Source organism: Rhipicephalus microplus, unplaced genomic scaffold (assembly GCF_043290135.1).
Source record: "Rhipicephalus microplus isolate Deutch F79 unplaced genomic scaffold, USDA_Rmic scaffold_14, whole genome shotgun sequence".
Taxonomy (NCBI): domain Eukaryota; kingdom Metazoa; phylum Arthropoda; class Arachnida; order Ixodida; family Ixodidae; genus Rhipicephalus; species Rhipicephalus microplus.
Window position 1 is genome coordinate 3,587,181 of NW_027464587.1, and position 21,743 is coordinate 3,608,923.

Sequence of the window (21,743 nt, forward strand, 5' to 3'; positions counted from 1 at the left end):
TGGAGGTTCGAGCCCACTCAGTGGTTGTGCGGCGCTTTTTTTTCTGTGGGCTGATAGCTTTGAAGATATGTTCTGATGGTGGTGAGAGTGGAGCAGGACTGTCTCCGTGGCGCAATTGGCTAGCGTGATCGGCTGTTAACCGAAAAGTTGGAGGCTCGAGCCCACCCGGGGGTGGTGCGGCGCTTTTTTTTCTTTGGGCTGATAGCTTTGAAGATATGTTCTGATGGTGTTGAGAGTGGAGCAGGACTGTCTCCGTGGCGCAATTGGCTAGCGTGATCGGCTGTTAACCGGAAAGTTGGAGGTTCGAGCCCACCCGTTGGTGGTGCGGCGCTTTTTTTTCTTTGGGCTGATAGCTTTGAAGATATGATCTAATGGTGGTAAGAGTGGAGCAGGACTGTCTCCGTGGCGCCATTGGCTAGCGCGATCGGCTGTTAACCGAAAGGTTGGAGTTTCGAGCCCTCCCTGGAGTGGTGTGTTGCTTTTTTCTTTGCGCTGATAGCTTTGAAGATATGTTCTGATGGTGGTGAGAGTGGAGCACGACTGTCTCCTTGGCGCAGCTGGCTAGCGCGATCGGCTGTTAACCGAAAGGTTGGAAGTTCGAGCCCACCCGGTGATGCTGGGGCGCTTTTTTTTCTTTGTGCTGATAGCTTTGAAGATATGTTCTGATGGTGGTGAGAGTGGAGCAGGACTGTCTCCGTGGCGCAATTGGCTAGCGTGATCGGCTGTTAACCGGATAGTTGGAGGTTCGAGTCCACCCGTTGGTGGTGCGGCGCTTTTTTTTTCTTTGGGCTGATAGCTTTGAAGATATGTTCTAATGGTGGTAAGAGTGGAGCAGGACTGTCTCCGTGGCGCCATTGGCTAGCGTGATCGGCAGTTAACCGAAAGGTTGGAGTTTCGAGCCCACCCGGTGGTGGTGCGGCGCTTTTTTTTCTTTGGGCTGATAGCTTTGAAGATATGTTATGATGGTGGTGAGAGTGAAGCAGGACTGTCTCCGTGGCGCAATGGGCTAGCGTGATCGGCTGTTAACCAAAAAGTTGGAGGTTCGAGCCCACACGGTGGTGGTTCGGCGCTTTATTTCTTTGGGCTGATAACTTTGAAGATATGTTCTGATGGTGGTGAGAGGGGAGCAGGACTGTCTCCGTGGCGCGATTCGCTAGCGTGATCGGCTGTTAACCGAAAAGTTGGTAGTTTGAGCCCACCCGATGGTGGTGCGGCGCTTTTTTTTTCTTTGGGCTGATAGCTTTGAAGATATGTTATGATGGTGGTGAGAGTGAAGCAGGACTGTCTCCGTGGCGCAATTGACTAGCGTGATCGGCTGTTAACCGAAAAGTTGGAGGTTCGAGCCCACGCGGTGGTGGTGCGGCGCTTTTTTTCTGTTGGCTGATAGCTTTGAAGATATGTTCTGATAATGGTGAGAGTGGAGCAGGACTGTCTCCGTGGCGCAATTGGCTAGCGTGATCGGCTGTTAACCGAAAAGTTGGAGGCTCGAGCCCACCCAGTGGTGGTGCGGCGCTTTTTTTTCTTCGGGTTGATAGCTTTGAAGATATGTTCTGATGGTGGTGAGAGTGGAGCAGGACTGTCTCCGTGGCGCAATTGGCTAGCGTGATCGGCTGTTAACTGGAAAGTTGGAGGTTCGAGCCCACCCGTTGGTGGTGCGGCGCTTTTTTTTCTTTGGGCTGATAGCTTTGAAGATATGTTCTAAAGGTGGTAAGAGTGGAGCAGGACTGTCTCCGTGGCGCCATTGGCTAGCGCGATCGGCTGTTAACCGAAAGGTTGGAGTTTCGAGCCCTCCCTGAAGTGGTGTGTTGCTTTTTTCTTTGCGCTGATAGCTTTGAAGATATGTTCTGATGGTGGTGAGAGTGGAGCACGACTGTCTCCTTGGCGCAGTTGGATAGCGCGATCGGCTGTTAACCGAAAGGTTGGAAGTTCGAGCCCACCCGTTGATGCTGGGGCGCTTTTTTTTCTTTGTGCTGATAGCTTTGAAGATATGTTCTGATGGTGGTGAGACTGAAGCAGGACTGTCTCCGTGGCGCAATTGGCTAGCGTGATCGGCTGTTAACCGAAAAGTTGGAGGTTCGAGCCCAGCCGGTGGTGGTGCGGCGCTTTTTTTTCTTTGGGCTGATAGCTTTGAAGAATGTTGTGATGGTGGTGAGAGTGGTGCAGGACTGTCTTCATGGCGCAATTGGCTAGCGCGATGGGCTGTTAACCAAAAGGTCGGAGGTTCGAGCCCACCCGGTGGTGGTATGGCGCTTTTTTTTCTTTGGGCTGATAGCTTTGAAGATATGTTCTGATGGTGGTGAGAGTGGAACAGTACTGTCTCCGTGGCGCAATTGGCTAGCGCGATCGGCTGTTGGAGTTTCGAGCCCTCCCGGGAGTGGTGTGTTGATTTTTTCTTTGCGCTGATAGCTTTGAAGATATGTTCTGATGGTGGTGAGAGTGGAGCAAGACTGTCTCCGTGGCGCAATGGGCTAGCGCGATCGGCTGTTAACCGAAAGGTTGGAGGTTCGAGCCCACCTGGTGGTGGTGCAGCGCTTTTTTTTCCTTGCGCTGATAGCTTTGAAGATATGTTCTGATGATGGTGAGAGTGGAGCAAGACTGCATCCGTAGCGCAATGGGCTAGCGCGATCGGCTGTTAACCGAAAGGTTGGAGTTTCGAGCCCTTCCGGGAGTGGTGTGTTGCTTTTTTCTTTGCGTTAATAGCTTTGAGGATATGTTCTGATGGTGGTGAGAGTGGAGCAGGACTGTCTTCGTGGCGCAATTGGCTAGCGTGATCGGCTGTTAACCGGAAAGTTGGAGGTTCGAGTCCACCCGTTGGTGGTGCGGCACTTTTTTTTTCTTTGGGCTGATAGCTTTGAAGATATGTTCTAATGGTGGTAAGAGTGGAGCAGGACTGTCTCCGTGGCGCCATTGGCTAGCGCGATCGGCAGTTAACCGAAAGGTTGGAGTTTCGAGCCCACACGGTTGTGGTGCGGCGCTTTTTTTCTTTGGGCTGAAAGCTTTGAATATATGTTCTGATGGTGGTGAGAGTGGAGCAGGACTGTCTCCGTGGCGCAATTCGCTAGCGTGGTCGGCTGTTAACCGAAAAGTTGGTAGTTTGAGCCCACCCGGTGGTGGTGCGGCGCTTTTTTTTCTTTGGGCTGATAGCTTTGAAGATATGTTACGATGGTGGTGAGAGTGAAGCAGGACTGTCTCCGTGGCGCAATTGGCTAGCGTGATCGGTTGTTAACCGAAAAGTTGGAGGTTCGAGCCCACCCGGTGGTGGTGCGGCGCTTTTTTTTCTGTGGGCTGATAGCTTTGAAGATATGTTCTGATGGTGGTGAGAGTGGAGCAGGACTGTCTCCGTGGCGCAATTGGCTAGCGTGATCGGCGGTTAACCGAAAAGTTGGAGGCTCGAGCCCACCCGGTGGTGGTGCGGCGCTTTTTTTCTTTGGGCTGATAGCTTTGAAGATATGTTCTGATGGTGGTGAGAGTGGAGCAGGACTGTCTCCGTGGCGCAATTGGCTAGCGTGATTGGCTGTTAACCGGAAAGTTGGAGGTTCGAGCCCACCCGTTGGTGGTGCGGCGCTTTTTTTCTTTCTGCTGATAGCTTTGAAGATATGTTCTAATGGTGGTAAGAGTGGAGCAGGACTGTCTCCGTGGGGCCATTGGCTAGCGCGATCGGCTGTTAACCGAAAGGTTGGAGTTTCGAGCCCTCCTGGAGTGGTGTGTTGCTTTTTTCTTTGCGCTGATAGCTTTGAAGTTATGTTCTGATGGTGGTGAGAGTGGAGCACGACTGTCTCCTTGGCGCAGTTGGCTAGCGCGATCGGCTGTTAACCGAAAGGTTGGAAGTTCAAGCCCACCCGGTGATGCTGGGGCGCTTTTTTTTCTTTGTGCTGATAGCTTTGAAGATATGTTCTGATGGTGGTGAGAGTGAAGCAGGACTGTCTCCGTGGCGCAATTGGCTAGCGTGATCGGCTGTTAACCGAAAAGTTGGAGGTTCGAGCCCACCCGGTGGTGGTGCGGCGCTTTTTTTCTTTGGGCTGATAGCTTTGAAGATATGTTCTGATGGTGGTGAGAGTGGTGCAGGACTGTCTCCATGGCGCATTTGGCTAGCGCGATGGGCTGTTAACCAAAAGGTCGGAGGTTCGAGTCCACCCGGTGGTAGTATGGCACTTCTTTTTCTTTGGGCCGATAGCTTTGAAGATATGTTCTGATGGTGGTGAGAGTGGAGCAGTACTGTCTCCGTGGCGCAATTGGCTAGCGCGATCGGCTGTTGACCGAAAAGTTGGAGTTTCGAGCAGTCCCAGGAGTGGTGTGTTGCTTTTTTCTTTGCGCTGATAGCTTTGAAGATATGTTCTGATGGTGGTGAGAGTGGAGCAGGACTGTCTTCGTGGCGCAATTGGCTAGCGCGATCGGCTGTTAACCGAAAGGTTGGAGGTTCGAGCGCCACCGGTGGTGGTGCGGCGCTTTTTTTTTCTTTGGGGTGATAGCTCTGAAGAAATGTTCTGACGGTGGTGAGAGTGGAGCACTACTGTCTCCGTGGGGCAATTGGCTAGCGCGATCGGCTGTTAACCGAAAGGTTGGATGCTCGAGCCCACCCGGTGGTGGTGCGGCGCTTTTTTTTCTTTGGGCTGATAGCTTTGAAGATATGTTCTGATGGTGGTGAGAGTGGAGCACGACTGTCTCCTTGGCGCAGTTGGCTAGCGCGATCGGCTGTTAACCGAAAGGTTGGAAGTTCGAGCCCACCCGGTGATGCTGGGGCGCTTTTTTTCTTTGTGCTGATAGCTTTGAAGATATGTTCTGATGGTGGTGAGAGTGGAGCAGGACTGTCTCCGTGGTGCAATTGGCTAGCGTGATCGGCTGTTAACCGGATAGTTGGAGGTTCGAGCCCACACGGTGGTGGTGCGGCGCTTTTTTTCTTTGGGCTGAAAACTTTGAAGATATGTTCTGATGGTGGTGAGAGGGGAGCAGGACTGTCTCCGTGGCGCAATTCGCTAGCGTGATCGGCTGTTAACCGAAAAGTTGGTAGTTTGAGCCCATTCGGTGGTGGTGCGGCGCTTTTTTTTTCTTTGGGCTGATAGCTTTGAAGATATGTTATGATGGTGGTGAGAGTGAAGCAGGACTGTCTCTGTGGTGCAATTGGCTAGCGTGATCGGCTGTTAATCGAAAAGTTGGAGGTTCGAGCCCACCCGGTGGTGGTGCGGCGCTTTTTTTTCTGTGGGCTGCTAGCTTTGAAGATATGTTCTGATGGTGGTGAGAGTGGAGCAGGACTGTCTCCGTGGCGCAATTGGCTAGCGTGATCGGCTGTTAACCGAAAAGTTGGAGGCTCGAGCCCACCCGGTGGTGGTGCGGCGCTTTTTTTTCTTTGGGTTGATAGCTTTGAAGATATGTTCTGATGGTGGTGAGAGTGGAGCAGGACTGTCTCCGTGGCGCAATTGGCTAGCCTGATCGGCTGTTAACCGGGAAGTTGGAGGTTCGAGCCCACCCGTTAATGGTGCGGCACTTTTTTTTCTTTGGGTTGATAGCTTTGAAGATATGTCCTAATGGTGGTAAGAGTGGAGCAGGACTGTCTCCGTGGCGCCATTGGCTAGCGCGATCGGCTATTAACCGAAAGGTTGGAGTTTCGAGCCCTCCCTGGAGTGGTGTGTTGCTTTTTTCTTTGTGCTGATAGCTTTGAAGATATGTTCTGATGGTGGTGAGAGTGGAGCACGACTGTCTCCTTGGCGCAGTTGGATAGCGCGATCGGCTGTTAACCGAAAGGTTGGAAGTTCGAGCCCACCCGGTGATGCCGGGGCGCTTTTTTTTCTTTGGGCGCTTTTTTTTCTTTGGGCTGATAGCTTTGAAGATATGTTCTGATGGTGGTGAGAGTGGAGCAGTACTGTCTCCGTGGCGCAATTGGCTAGCGCGATCGGCTGTTGACCGAAAGGTTGGAGTTTCGAGCCCTCCCGGGAGTGGTGTGTTGCTTTTTTCTTTGCGCTGATAGCTTTGAAGATATGTTTTGATGGTGGTGAGAGTGGAGCAAGACTGTCTCCGTGGCACAATGGGCTAGCGCGATCGGCTGTTAACCGAAAGGTTGGAGGTTGGAGCCCACCTGGTGGTGGTGCAGCGCTTTTTTTTCCTTGCGCTGATAGCTTTGAAGATATGTTCTGATGATGGTGAGAGTGGAGCAAGACTGCATCCGTAGCGCGATGGGCTAGCGCGATCGGCTGTTAACCGAAAGGTTGGAGTTTCGAGCCCTTCCGGGAGTGGTGTGTTGCTTCTTTCTTTGCGGTAATAGCTTTGAAGATATGTTCTGATGGTGGTGAGAGTGGAGCAGGACTGTCTTCGTGGCGCAATTGGCTAGCGCGATCGGCTGTTAACCGAAAGGTTGGAGGTTCGAGCGCAACCGGTTGTGGTGCGGCGCTTTTTTTTCTTTGGGGTGATAGCTTTGAAGATATGTTCTGATGGTGGTGAGAGTGGAGCAGGACTGTCTCCGTGGTGCAATTGGCTAGCGTGATCGGCTGTTAACCGGATAGTTGGAGGTTCGAGCCCACACGGTGGTGGTGCGGCGCTTTTTTTCTTTGGGCTGAAAACTTTGAAGATATGTTCTGATGGTGTTGAGAGGGGAGCAGGACTGTCTCCGTGGCGCAATTCGCTAGCGTGATCGGCTGTTAACCGAAAAGTTGGTAGCTTGAGCCCACCCGGTGGTGGTGCGGCGCTTTTTTTTCTTTGGGCTGATAGCTTTGAAGATATGTTATGATGGTGGTGAGAGTGAAGCAGGACTGTCTCTGTGGTGCAATTGGCTAGCGTGATCGGCTGTTAATCGAAAAGTTGGAGGTTCGAGCCCACCCGGTGGTGGTGCGGCGCTTTTTTTTTCTGTGGGCTGATAGCTTTGAAGGTATGTTCTGATGGTGGTGAGAGTGGAGCAGGACTGTCTCCGTGGCGCAATTGGCTAGCGTGATCGGCTGTTAACCGAAAAGTTGGAGGCTCGAGCCCACCCGGTGGTGGTGCGGCGCTTTTTTTCTTTGGGCTGATAGCTTTGAAGATATGTTCTGATGGTGGTGAGAGTGGTGCAGGACTGTCTCCATGGCGCATTTGGCTAGCGCGATGGGCTGTTAACCAAAAGGTCGGAGGTTCGAGTCCACCCGGTGGTAGTATGGCACTTCTTTTTCTTTGGGCCGATAGCTTTGAAGATATGTTCTGATGGTGGTGAGAGTGGAGCAGTACTGTCTCCGTGGCGCAATTGGCTAGCGCGATCGGCTGTTGACCGAAAAGTTGGAGTTTCGAGCCCTCCCAGGAGTGGTGTGTTGCTTTTTTCTTTGCGCTGATAGCTTTGAAGATATGTTCTGATGGTGGTGAGAGTGGAGCAGGACTGTCTTCGTGGCGCAATTGGCTAGCGCGATCGGCTGTTAACCGAAAGGTTGGAGGTTCGAGCGCCACCGGTGGTGGTGCGGCGCTTTTTTTTTCTTTGGGGTGATAGCTCTGAAGAAATGTTCTGACGGTGGTGAGAGTGGAGCACTACTGTCTCCGTGGGGCAATTGGCTAGCGCGATCGGCTGTTAACCGAAAGGTTGGATGCTCGAGCCCACCCGGTGGTGGTGCGGCGCTTTTTTTTCTTTGGGCTGATAGCTTTGAAGATATGTTCTGATGGTGGTGAGAGTGGAGCACGACTGTCTCCTTGGCGCAGTTGGCTAGCGCGATCGGCTGTTAACCGAAAGGTTGGAAGTTCGAGCCCACCCGGTGATGCTGGGGCGCTTTTTTTCTTTGGGCTGAAAACTTTGAAGATATGTTCTGATGGTGGTGAGAGGGGAGCAGGACTGTCTCCGTGGCGCAATTCGCTAGCGTGATCGGCTGTTAACCGAAAAGTTGGTAGTTTGAGCCCACCCGGTGGTGGTGCGGCGCTTTTTTTTTCTTTGGGCTGATAGCTTTGAAGATATGTTATGATGGTGGTGAGAGTGAAGCAGGACTGTCTCTGTGGTGCAATTGGCTAGCGTGATCGGCTGTTAATCGAAAAGTTGGAGGTTCGAGCCCACCCGGTGGTGGTGCGGCGCTTTTTTTTCTGTGGGCTGATAGCTTTGAAGATATGTTCTGATGGTGGTGAGAGTGGAGCAGGACTGTCTCCGTGGCGCAATTGGCTAGCGTGATCGGCTATTAACCGAAAGGTTGGAGTTTCGAGCCCTCCCTGGAGTGGTGTGTTGCTTTTTTCTTTGCGCTGATAGCTTTGAAGATATGTTCTGATGGTGGTGAGAGTGGAGCACGACTGTCTCCTTGGCGCAGTTGGATAGCGCGATCGGCTGTTAACCGAAAGGTTGGAAGTTCGAGCCCACCCGGTGATGCCGGGGCGCTTTTTTTTCTTTGGGCGCTTTTTTTTCTTTGGGCTGATAGCTTTGAAGATATGTTCTGATGGTGGTGAGAGTGGAGCAGTACTGTCTCCGTGGCGCAATTGGCTAGCGCGATCGGCTGTTGACCGAAAGGTTGGAGTTTCGAGCCCTCCCGGGAGTGGTGTGTTGCTTTTTTCTTTGCGCTGATAGCTTTGAAGATATGTTTTGATGGTGGTGAGAGTGGAGCAAGACTGTCTCCGTGGCACAATGGGCTAGCGCGATCGGATGTTAACCGAAAGGTTGGAGGTTTGAGCCCACCTGGTGGTGGTGCAGCGCTTTTTTTTCCTTGCGCTGATAGCTTTGAAGATATGTTCTGATGATGGTGAGAGTGGAGCAAGACTGCATCCGTAGCGCGATGGGCTAGCGCGATCGGCTGTTAACCGAAAGGTTGGAGTTTCGAGCCCTTCCGGGAGTGGTGTGTTGCTTCTTTCTTTGCGGTAATAGCTTTGAAGATATGTTCTGATGGTGGTGAGAGTGGAGCAGGACTGTCTTCGTGGCGCAATTGGCTAGCGCGATCGGCTGTTAACCGAAAGGTTGGAGGTTCGAGCGCAACCGGTTGTGGTGCGGCGCTTTTTTTTCTTTGGGGTGATAGCTCTGAAGAAATGTTCTGACGGTGGTGAGAGTGGAGCACCACTGTCTCCGTGGGGCAATTGGCTAGCGCGATCGGCTGTTAACCGAAAGGTTGGATGTTCGAGCCCACCCGGTGGTGGTGCGGCGCTTTTTTTTTTCTTTGGGCTGATAGCTTTGAAGATATGTTCTTATGGTGGTGAGAGTGGAGCAGGACTGTCTCCGTGGCGCAATTGGCTAGCGCGATCGGCTGTTAACCGAAAAGTTGGAGGTTCGAGCCTACCCGGTGGTTGCGCGGCGCTTTTTTTCTGTGGGCTGATAGCTTTGAAGATATGTTCTGATGGTGGTGAGAGTGGAGCAGGACTGTCTCCGTGGCGCAATTGGCTAGCGTGATCGGCTGTTAACCGAAAAGTTGGATGTTTGAGCCCACCCGGTGGTGGTGTGTTGCTTTTTTCTCTGCGCTGATAGCTTTGAAGATATATTCTGATGGTGGTGAGAGTGGAGCACTTCTGTCTCCTTGGCCCAGCTGGCTAGCGCGATTGGCTGTTAACCGAAAGGTTGGAAGTTCGAGCCCACCCGGTGATGCTGGGGCGCTTTTTTTTCTTTGGGCTGATAGCTTTGAAGATATGTTCTGATGGTGGTGAGAGTGGAGCACGACTGTCTCCTTGGCGCAGTTGGCTAGCGCGATCGGCTGTTAACCGAAAGGTTGGAAGTTCGAGCCCACCCGGTGATGCTGGGGCGCTTTTTTTCTTTGTGCTGATAGCTTTGAAGATATGTTCTGATGGTGGTGAGAGTGGAGCAGGACTGCCTCCGTGGTGCAATTGGCTAGCGTGATCGGCTGTTAACCGGATAGTTGGAAGTTCGAGCCCACCCGGTGATGCCGGGGCGCTTTTTTTTCTTTGGGCGCTTTTTTTTCTTTGGGCTGATAGCTTTGAAGATATGTTCTGATGGTGGTGAGAGTGGAGCAGTACTGTCTCCGTGGCGCAATTGGCTAGCGCGATCGGCTGTTGACCGAAAGGTTGGAGTTTCGAGCCCTCCCGGGAGTGGTGTGTTGCTTTTTTCTTTGCGCTGATAGCTTTGAAGATATGTTTTGATGGTGGTGAGAGTGGAGCAAGACTGTCTCCGTGGCACAATGGGCTAGCGCGATCGGCTGTTAACCGAAAGGTTGGAGGTTGGAGCCCACCTGGTGGTGGTGCAGCGCTTTTTTTTCCTTGCGCTGATAGCTTTGAAGATATGTTCTGATGATGGTGAGAGTGGAGCAAGACTGCATCCGTAGCGCGATGGGCTAGCGCGATCGGCTGTTAACCGAAAGGTTGGAGTTTCGAGCCCTTCCGGGAGTGGTGTGTTGCTTCTTTCTTTGCGGTAATAGCTTTGAAGATATGTTCTGATGGTGGTGAGAGTGGAGCAGGACTGTCTTCGTGGCGCAATTGGCTAGCGCGATCGGCTGTTAACCGAAAGGTTGGAGGTTCGAGCGCAACCGGTTGTGGTGCGGCGCTTTTTTTTCTTTGGGGTGATAGCTCTGAAGAAATGTTCTGACGGTGGTGAGAGTGGAGCACCACTGTCTCCGTGGGGCAATTGGCTAGCGCGATCGGCTGTTAACCGAAAGGTTGGATGTTCGAGCCCACCCGGTGGTGGTGCGGCGCTTTTTTTTTCTTTGGGCTGATAGCTTTGAAGATATGTTCTTATGGTGGTGAGAGTGGAGCAGGACTGTCTCCGTGGCGCAATTGGCTAGCGCGATCGGCTGTTAACCGAAAAGTTGGAGGTTCGAGCCTACCCGGTGGTTGCGCGGCGCTTTTTTTCTGTGGGCTGATAGCTTTGAAGATATGTTCTGATGGTGGTGAGAGTGGAGCAGGACTGTCTCCGTGGCGCAATTGGCTAGCGTGATCGGCTGTTAACCGAAAAGTTGGATGTTTGAGCCCACCCGGTGGTGGTGTGTTGCTTTTTTCTCTGCGCTGATAGCTTTGAAGATATATTCTGATGGTGGTGAGAGTGGAGCACTTCTGTCTCCTTGGCCCAGCTGGCTAGCGCGATTGGCTGTTAACCGAAAGGTTGGAAGTTCGAGCCCACCCGGTGATGCTGGGGCGCTTTTTTTTTCTTTGTGCTGATAGCTTTGAAGATAAGTTCTGATGGTGGTGAGAGTGGAGAAGGACTGTCTCCGTGGCGCAATTGGCTAGCGTGATCGGCTGTTAACCGGAAAGTTGGAGGTTCGAGTCCACCCGTTGGTGGTGCGGCGCTTTTTTTTTCTGTGGGCTTATAGCTTTGAAGATATGTTCTGATGGTGGTAAGAGTGGAGCAGGACTGTCTCCGTGGCGCAATTGGCTAGCGCGATCGGCTGTTGACCGAAAAGTTGGAGTTTCGAGCCCTCCCGGGAGTGGTGTGTTGCTTTTTTCTTTGCGCTGATAGCTTTGAAGATATGTTCTGATGGTGGTGAGAGTGGAGCAGGACTGTCTTCGTGGCGCAATTGGCTAGCGCGATCGGCTGTTAACCGAAAGGTTGGAGGTTCGAGCGCCACCGGTGGTGGTGCGGCGCTTTTTTTTTCTTTGGGGTGATAGCTCTGAAGAAATGTTCTGACGGTGGTGAGAGTGGAGCACTACTGTCTCCGTGGGGCAATTGGCTAGCGCGATCGGCTGTTAACCGAAAGGTTGGATGCTCGAGCCCACCCGGTGGTGGTGCGGCGCTTTTTTTTCTTTGGGCTGATAGCTTTGAAGATATGTTCTGATGGTGGTGAGAGTGGAGCACGACTGTCTCCTTGGCGCAGTTGGCTAGCGCGATCGGCTGTTAACCGAAAGGTTGGAAGTTCGAGCCCACCCGGTGATGCTGGGGCGCTTTTTTTCTTTGTGCTGATAGCTTTGAAGATATGTTCTGATGGTGGTGAGAGTGGAGCAGGACTGTCTCCGTGGTGCAATTGGCTAGCGTGATCGGCTGTTAACCGGATAGTTGGAGGTTCGAGCCCACACGGTGGTGGTGCGGCGCTTTTTTTCTTTGGGCTGAAAACTTTGAAGATATGTTCTGATGGTGGTGAGAGGGGAGCAGGACTGTCTCCGTGGCGCAATTCGCTAGCGTGATCGGCTGTTAACCGAAAAGTTGGTAGTTTGAGCCCACCCGGTGGTGGTGCGGCGCTTTTTTTTTTCTTTGGGCTGATAGCTTTGAAGATATGTTATGATGGTGGTGAGAGTGAAGCAGGACTGTCTCTGTGGTGCAATTGGCTAGCGTGATCGGCTGTTAATCGAAAAGTTGGAGGTTCGAGCCCACCCGGTGGTGGTGCGGCGCTTTTTTTTTCTGTGGGCTGATAGCTTTGAAGATATGTTCTGATGGTGGTGAGAGTGGAGCAGGACTGTCTCCGTGGCGCAATTGGCTAGCGTGATCGGCTGTTAACCGAAAAGTTGGAGGCTCGAGCCCACCCGGTGGTGGTGCGGCGCTTTTTTTTCTTTGGGTTGATAGCTTTGAAGATATGTTCTGATGGTGGTGAGAGTGGAGCAGGACTGTCTCCGTGGCGCAATTGGCTAGCCTGATCGGCTGTTAACCGGGAAGTTGGAGGTTCGAGCCCACCCGTTAATGGTGCGGCACTTTTTTTTCTTTGGGTTGATAGCTTTGAAGATATGTTCTAATGGTGGTAAGAGTGGAGCAGGACTGTCTCCGTGGCGCCATTGGCTAGCGCGATCGGCTATTAACCGAAAGGTTGGAGTTTCGAGCCCTCCCTGGAGTGGTGTGTTGCTTTTTTCTTTGCGCTGATAGCTTTGAAGATATGTTCTGATGGTGGTGAGAGTGGAGCACGACTGTCTCCTTGGCGCAGTTGGATAGCGCGATCGGCTGTTAACCGAAAGGTTGGAAGTTCGAGCCCACCCGGTGATGCTGGGGCGCTTTTTTTTCTTTGGGCTGATAGCTTTGAAGATATGTTCTGATGGTGGTGAGAGTGGAGCAGTACTGTCTCCGTGGCGCAATTGGCTAGCGCGATCGGCTGTTGACCGAAAGGTTGGAGTTTCGAGCCCTCCCGGGAGTGGTGTGTTGCTTTTTTCTTTGCGCTGATAGCTTTGAAGATATGTTTTGATGGTGGTGAGAGTGGAGCAAGACTGTCTCCGTGGCGCAATGGGCTAGCGCGATCGGCTGTTAACCGAAAGGTTGGAGGTTGGAGCCCACCTGGTGGTGGTGCAGCGCTTTTTTTTCCTTGCGCTGATAGCTTTGAAGATATGTTCTGATGATGGTGAGAGTGGAGCAAGACTGCATCCGTAGCGCGATGGGCTAGCGCGATCGGCTGTTAACCGAAAGGTTGGAGTTTCGAGCCCTTCCGGGAGTGGTGTGTTGCTTCTTTCTTTGCGGTAATAGCTTTGAAGATATGTTCTGATGGTGGTGAGAGTGTAGCAGGACTGTCTTCGTGGCGCAATTGGCTAGCGCGATCGGCTGTTAACCGAAAGGTTGGAGGTTCGAGCGCAACCGGTTGTGGTGCGGCGCTTTTTTTTCTTTGGGGTGATAGCTCTGAAGAAACGTTCTGACGGTGGTGAGAGTGGAGCACCACTGTCTCCGTGGGGCAATTGGCTAGCGCGATCGGCTGTTAACCGAAAGGTTGGATGTTCGAGCCCACCCGGTGGTGGTGCGGCGCTTTTTTTTTCTTTGGGCTGATAGCTTTGAAGATATGTTCTTATGGTGGTGAGAGTGGAGCAGGACTGTCTCCGTGGCGCAATTGGCTAGCGCGATCGGCTGTTAACCGAAAAGTTGGAGGTTCGAGCCTACCCGGTGGTTGCGCGGCGCTTTTTTTCTGTGGGCTGATAGCTTTGAAGATATGTTCTGATGGTGGTGAGAGTGGAGCAGGACTGTCTCCTTGGCCCAGCTGGCTAGCGCGATTGGCTGTTAACCGAAAGGTTGGAAGTTCGAGCCCACCCGGTGATGCTGGGGCGCTTTTTTTCTTTGTGCTGAGAGCTTTGCAGATAAGTTCTGATGGTGGTGAGAGTGGAGCAGGACTGTCTCCGTGGCGCAATTGGCTAGTGTGATCGGCTGTTAACCGGAAAGTTGGAGGTTCGAGTCCACCCGTTGGTGGTGCGGCACTTTTTTTTTTCTTTGGGCTGATAGCTTTGAAGATATGTTCTAATGGTGGTAAGAGTGGAGCAGGACTGTCTCCGTGGCACCATTGGCTAGCGCGATCGGCAGTTAACCGAAAGGTTGGAGTTTCGAGCCCACCCGGTGGTGGTGCGGCGCTTTTTTTTCTTTGGACTAATAGCTTTGAAGATATGTTATGATGGTGGTGAGAGTGAAGCAGGACTGTCTCCGTGGCGCAATTGGCTAGCGTGATCGGCTGTTAACCGAAAAGTTGGAGGTTCGAGCCCACACGGTGGTGGTGCGGCGCTTTTTTTCTTTGGGCTGATAGCTTTGAATATATGTTCTGATGGTGGTGAGAGTGGAGCAGGACTGTCTCCGTGGCGCAATTCGCTAGCGTGGTCGGCTGTTAACCGAAAAGTTGGTAGTTTGAGCCCACCCAGTGGTGGTGTGGCGCTTTTTTTTTCTTTGGGCTGATAGCTTTGAAGAAATGGTATGATGGTGGTGAGAGTGAAGCAGGACTGTCTCCGTGGCGCAATTGGCTAGCGTGATCGGCTGTTAACCGAAAAGTTGGAGGTACGAGCCCACCCGGTGGTGGTGCGGCGCTTTTTTTTCTGTGGGCTGATAGCTTTGAAGATATGTTCTGATGGTGGTGAGAGTGGAGCAGGACTGTCTCCGTGGCACATTTGGCTAGCGTGATCGGCTGTTAACCGAAAATTTGGAGGTTCGAGCCCACCCAGTGGTGGTGCGGCGCTTTTTTTTCTGTGGGCTGATAGCTTTGAAGATATGTTCTGATGGTGGTGAGAGTGGAGCAGGACGGTCTCCGTGGCGCAATTGGCTAGCGCGATCGGCTGTTGACCGAAAGGTTGGAGTTTCGAGCCCTCCCGGGAGTGGTGTGTTGCTTTTTTCTTTGCGCTGATAGCTTTGAAGATATGTTTTGATGGTGGTGAGAGTGGAGCAAGACTGTCTCCGTGGCGCAATGGGCTAGCGCGATCGGCTGTTAACCGAAAGGTTGGAGGTTGGAGCCCACCTGGTGGTGGTGCAGCGCTTTTTTTTCCTTGCGCTGATAGCTTTGAAGATATGTTCTGATGATGGTGAGAGTGGAGCAAGACTGCATCCGTAGCGCGATGGGCTAGCGCGATCGGCTGTTAACCGAAAGGTTGGAGTTTCGAGCCCTTCCGGGAGTGGTGTGTTGCTTCTTTCTTTGCGGTAATAGCTTTGAAGATATGTTCTGATGGTGGTGAGAGTGTAGCAGGACTGTCTTCGTGGCGCAATTGGCTAGCGCGATCGGCTGTTAACCGAAAGGTTGGAGGTTCGAGCGCAACCGGTTGTGGTGCGGCGCTTTTTTTTCTTTGGGGTGATAGCTCTGAAGAAATGTTCTGACGGTGGTGAGAGTGGAGCACCACTGTCTCCGTGGGGCAATTGGCTAGCGCGATCGGCTGTTAACCGAAAGGTTGGATGTTCGAGCCCACCCGGTGGTGGTGCGGCGCTTTTTTTTTCTTTGGGCTGATAGCTTTGAAGATATGTTCTTATGGTGGTGAGAGTGGAGCAGGACTGTCTCCGTGGCGCAATTGGCTAGCGCGATCGGCTGTTAACCGAAAAGTTGGAGGTTCGAGCCTACCCGGTGGTTGCGCGGCTCTTTTTTTCTGTGGGCTGATAGCTTTGAAGATATGTTCTGATGGTGGTGAGAGTGGAGCAGGACTGTCTCCTTGGCCCAGCTGGCTAGCGCGATTGGCTGTTAACCGAAAGGTTGGAAGTTCGAGCCCACCCGGTGATGCTGGGGCGCTTTTTTTTCTTTGTGCTGATAGCTTTGCAGATAAGTTCTGATGGTGGTGAGAGTGGAGCAGGACTGTCTCCGTGGCGCAATTGGCTAGTGTGATCGGCTGTTAACCGGAAAGTTGGAGGTTCGAGTCCACCCGTTGGTGGTGCGGCGCTTTTTTTTCTTTGGGCTGATAGCTTTGAAGATATGTTCTAATGGTGGTAAGAGTGGAGCAGGACTGTCTCCGTGGCACCATTGGCTAGCGCGATCGGCTGTTAACCGAAAAGTTGGAGGTTCGAGCCCACACGGTGGTGGTGCGGCGCTTTTTTTCTTTGGGCTGATAGCTTTGAATATATGTTCTGATGGTGGTGAGAGTGGAGCTGGACTGTCTCTGTGGCGCAATTCGCTAGCGTGGTCGGCTGTTAACCGAAAAGTTGGTAGTTTGAGCCCACCCAGTGGTGGTGTGGCGCTTTTTTTTTCTTTGGGCTGATAGCTTTGAAGAAATGGTATGATGGTGGTGAGAGTGAAGCAGGACTGTCTCCGTGGCGCAATTGGCTAGCGTGATCGGCTGTTAACCGAAAAGTTGGAGGTACGAGCCCACCCGGTGGTGGTGCGGCGCTTTTTTTTCTGTGGGCTGATAGCTTTGAAGATATGTTCTGATGGTGGTGAGAGTGGAGCAGGACTGTCTCCGTGGCACATTTGGCTAGCGTGATCGGCTGTTAACCGAAAATTTGGAGGTTCGAGCCCACCCAGTGGTGGTGCGGCGCTTTTTTTTCTGTGGGCTGATAGCTTTGAAGATATGTTCTGATGGTGGTGAGAGTGGAGCAGGACGGTCTCCGTGGCGCAATTGGCTAGCGTTATCGGCTGTTAACCGAAAAGTTGGAGGCTCGAGCCCACCCGGTGGTGGTGCGGCGCTTTTTTTTCTTTGGGCTGATAGCTTTGAAGATATGTTCTGATGGTGGTGAGAGTGGAGCAGGACTGTCTCCGTGGCGCTATTGGCTAGCGTGATCGGCGGTTAACCGGAAAGTTGGAGGTTCGAGCCCACCCGTTGGTGGTGCGGCACTTTTTTTTCTTTGGGCTGATAGCTTTGAAGATATGTTCTAATGGTGGTAAGAGTGGAGCAGGGCTGTCTCTGTGGCGCCATTGGCTAGCGCGATCGGCTGTTAACCGAAAGATTGGAGTTTCGAGCCCTCCTGGAGTGGTGTGTTGCTTTTTTCTTTGCGCTGATAGCTTTGAAGATATGTTCTGGTGGTGGTGAGAGTGGAGCACGACTGTCTCCTTTGAGCAGTTGGCTAGCGCGATCGCCTGTTAACCGAAAGGTTGGAAGTTCGAGCCCACCCGGTGATGCTGGGGCGCTTTTTTTTCTTTGGGCTGATAGCTTTGAAGATATGTTCTGATGGTGGTGAGAGTGGTGCAGAACTGTCTCCATGGCGCAATTGGCTAGCGCGATGGGCTGTTAACCAAAAGGTCGGAGGTTCGAGCCCACCCGGTGGTAGTATGGCGCTTTTTTTGGGCCGATAGCTTTGAAGATATGTTCTGATGGTGGTGAGAGTGGAGCAGTACTGTCTCCGTGGCGCAATGGGCTAGCGCGATCGGCTGTTAACCGAAAGGTTGGAGTTTTGAGCCCTCCCGGGAGTGGTGTGTTGCTTTTTTCTTTGCGGTAATAGCTTTGAGGATATGTTCTGATGGTGGTGAGAGTGAAGCAGGACTGTCTTCGTGGCGCAATTGGCTAGCGCGATCGGCTGTTAACCGAAAGGTTGGAGGTTCGAGCGCAACCGGTGGTGGTGCGGCGCTTTTTTTTCTTTGGGGTGATAGCTCTGAAGAAATGTTCTGACGGTGGTGAGAGTGGAGCACTACTGTCTCCGTGGGGCAATTGGCTAGCGCGATCGGCTGTTAACCGAAAGGTTGGATGTACGAGCCCACCCGGTGGTGGTGCGGCGCTTTTTTTTCTTTGGGCTGATAGCTTTGAAGATATGTTCTGATGGTGGTAAGAGTGGAGCAGGACTGTCTCCGTGGCACCATTGGCTAGCGCGATCGGCAGTTAACCGAAAGGTTGGAGTTTCGAGCCCACCCGGTGGTGGTGCGGCGCTTTTTTTTCTTTGGACTAATAGCTTTGAAGATATGTTATGATGGTGGTGAGAGTGAAGCAGGACTGTCTCCGTGGCGCAATTGGCTAGCGTGATCGGCTGTTAACCGAAAAGTTGGAGGTTCGAGCCCACACGGTGGTGGTGCGGCGCTTTTTTTCTTTGGGCTGATAGCTTTGAATATATGTTCTGATGGTGGTGAGAGTGGAGCAGGACTGTCTCCGTGGCGCAATTCGCTAGCGTGGTCGGCTGTTAACCGAAAAGTTGGTAGTTTGAGCCCACCCAGTGGTGGTGTGGCGCTTTTTTTTTCTTTGGGCTGATAGCTTTGAAGAAATGGTATGATGGTGGTGAGAGTGAAGCAGGACTGTCTCCGTGGCGCAATTGGCTAGCGTGATCGGCTGTTAACCGAAAAGTTGGAGGTACGAGCCCACCCGGTGGTGGTGCGGCGCTTTTTTTTCTGTGGGCTGATAGCTTTGAAGATATGTTCTGATGGTGGTGAGAGTGGAGCAGGACTGTCTCCGTGGCACATTTGGCTAGCGTGATCGGCTGTTAACCGAAAATTTGGAGGTTCGAGCCCACCCAGTGGTGGTGCGGCGCTTTTTTTTCTGTGGGCTGATAGCTTTGAAGATATGTTCTGATGGTGGTGAGAGTGGAGCAGGACGGTCTCCGTGGCGCAATTGGCTAGCGCGATCGGCTGTTGACCGAAAGGTTGGAGTTTCGAGCCCTCCCGGGAGTGGTGTGTTGCTTTTTTCTTTGCGCTGATAGCTTTGAAGATATGTTTTGATGGTGGTGAGAGTGGAGCAAGACTGTCTCCGTGGCGCAATGGGCTAGCGCGATCGGCTGTTAACCGAAAGGTTGGAGGTTGGAGCCCACCTGGTGGTGGTGCAGCGCTTTTTTTTCCTTGCGCTGATAGCTTTGAAGATATGTTCTGATGATGGTGAGAGTGGAGCAAGACTGCATCCGTAGCGCGATGGGCTAGCGCGATCGGCTGTTAACCGAAAGGTTGGAGTTTCGAGCCCTTCCGGGAGTGGTGTGTTGCTTCTTTCTTTGCGGTAATAGCTTTGAAGATATGTTCTGATGGTGGTGAGAGTGTAGCAGGACTGTCTTCGTGGCGCAATTGGCTAGCGCGATCGGCTGTTAACCGAAAGGTTGGAGGTTCGAGCGCAACCGGTTGTGGTGCGGCGCTTTTTTTTCTTTGGGGTGATAGCTCTGAAGAAATGTTCTGACGGTGGTGAGAGTGGAGCACCACTGTCTCCGTGGGGCAATTGGCTAGCGCGATCGGCTGTTAACCGAAAGGTTGGATGTTCGAGCCCACCCGGTGGTGGTGCGGCGCTTTTTTTTTCTTTGGGCTGATAGCTTTGAAGATATGTTCTTATGGTGGTGAGAGTGGAGCAGGACTGTCTCCGTGGCGCAATTGGCTAGCGCGATCGGCTGTTAACCGAAAAGTTGGAGGTTCGAGCCTACCCGGTGGTTGCGCGGCGCTTTTTTTCTGTGGGCTGATAGCTTTGAAGATATGTTCTGATGGTGGTGAGAGTGGAGCAGGACTGTCTCCTTGGCCCAGCTGGCTAGCGCGATTGGCTGTTAACCGAAAGGTTGGAAGTTCTAGCCCACCCGGTGATGCTGGGGCGCTTTTTTTTCTTTGTGCTGATAGCTTTGCAGATAAGTTCTGATGGTGGTGAGAGTGGAGCAGGACTGTCTCCGTGGCGCAATTGGCTAGTGTGATCGGCTGTTAACCGGAAAGTTGGAGGTTCGAGTCCACCCGTTGGTGGTGCGGCGCTTTTTTTTTCTTTGGGCTGATAGCTTTGAAGATATGTTCTAATGGTGGTAAGAGTGGAGCAGGACTGTCTCCGTGGCACCATTGGCTAGCGCGATCGGCTGTTAACCGAAAAGTTGGAGGTTCGAGCCCACACGGTGGTGGTGCGGCGCTTTTTTTCTTTGGGCTGATAGCTTTGAATATATGTTCTGATGGTGGTGAGAGTGGAGCAGGACTGTCTCTGTGGCGCAATTCGCTAGCGTGGTCGGCTGTTAACCGAAAAGTTGGTAGTTTGAGCCCACCCGGTGGTGGTGTGGCGCTTTTTTTTTCTTTGGGCTGATAGCTTTGAAGAAATGGTATGATGGTGGTGAGAGTGAAGCAGGACTGTCTCCGTGGCGCAATTGGCTAGCGTGATCGGCTGTTAACCGAAAAGTTGGAGGTACGAGCCCACCCGGTGGTGGTGCGGCGCTTTTTTTTCTGTGGGCTGATAGCTTTGAAGATATGTTCTGATGGTGGTGAGAGTGGAGCAGGACTGTCTCCGTGGCACATTTGGCTAGCGTGATCGGCTGTTAACCGAAAATTTGGAGGTTCGAGCCCACCCAGTGGTGGTGCGGCGCTTTTTTTTCTGTGGGCTGATAGCTTTGAAGATATGTTCTGATGGTGGTGAGAGTGGAGCAGGACGGTCTCCGTGGCGCAATTGGCTAGCGTTATCGGCTGTTAACCGAAAAGTTGGAGGTTCGAGCCCACCCATTGGTGGTGCGGCACTTTTTTTTCTTTGGGCTGATAGCTTTGAAGATATGTTCTAATGGTGGTAAGAGTGGAGCAGGACTGTCTCTGTGGCGCCATTGGCTAGCGCGATCGGCTGTTAACCGAAAGATTGGAGTTTCGAGCCCTCCTGGAGTGGTGTGTTGCTTTTTTCTTTGCGCTGATAGCTTTGAAGATATGTTCTGGTGGTGGTGAGAGTGGAGCACGACTGTCTCCTTTGAGCAGTTGGCTAGCGCGATCGGCTGTTAACCGAAAGGTTGGAAGTTCGAGCCCACCCGGTGATGCTGGGGCGCTTTTTTTTCTTTGGGCTGATAGCTTTGAAGATATGTTCTGATGGTGGTGAGAGTGGTGCAGAACTGTCTCCATGGCGCAATTGGCTAGCGCGATGGGCTGTTAACCAAAAGGTCGGAGGTTCGAGCCCACCCGGTGGTAGTATGGCGCCTTTTTTGGGCCGATAGCTTTGAAGATATGTTCTGATGGTGGTGAGAGTGGAGCAGTACTGTCTCCGTGGCGCAATGGGCTAGCGCGATCGGCTGTTAACCGAAAGGTTGGAGTTTCGAGCCCTCCCGGGAGTGGTGTGTTGCTTTTTTCTTTGCGGTAATAGCTTTGAGGATATGTTCTGATGGTGGTGAGAGTGAAGCAGGACTGTCTTCGTGGCGCAATTGGCTAGCGCGATCGGCTGTTAACCGAAAGGTTGGAGGTTCGAGCGCAACCGGTGGTGGTGCGGCGCTTTTTTTTCTTTGGGGTGATAGCTCTGAAGAAATGTTCTGACGGTGGTGAGAGTGGAGCACTACTGTCTCCGTGGGGCAATTGGCTTGCGCGATCGGCTGTTAACCGAAAGGTTGGATGTACGAGCCCACCCGGTGGTGGTGCGGCGCTTTTTTTTCTTTGGGCTGATAGCTTTGAAGATATGTTCTGATGGTGGTGAGAGTGGAGCATGACTGTCTCCTTGGCGCAGTTGGCTAGCGCGACCGGCTGTTAACCGAAAGGTTGGAAGTTCGAGCCCACCCGGTGATGCTGGGGCGCTTTTTTTTTCTTTGTGCTGATAGCTTTGAAGATAAGTTCTGATGGTGGTGAGAGTGGAGCAGGACTGTCTCCGTGGCGCAATTGGCTAGCGTGATCGGCTGTTAACCGGAAAGTTGGAGGTTCGAGCCCACCCGGTGGTGGTGCGGCGCTTTTTTTTTCTGTGGGCTGATAGCTTTGAAGATATGTTCTGATGGTGGTGAGAGTGGAGCAGGACTGTCTCCGTGGCGCAATTGGCTAGCCTGATCGGCTGTTAACCGAAAAATTGGAGGCTCGAGCCCACCCGGTGGTGGTGCGGCGCTTTTTTTTCTTTGGGTTGATAGCTTTGAAGATATGTTCTGATGGTGGTGAGAGTGGAGCAGGACTGTCTCCGTGGCGCAATTGGCTAGCCTGATCGGCTGTTAACCGGAAAGTTGGAGTTTCGAG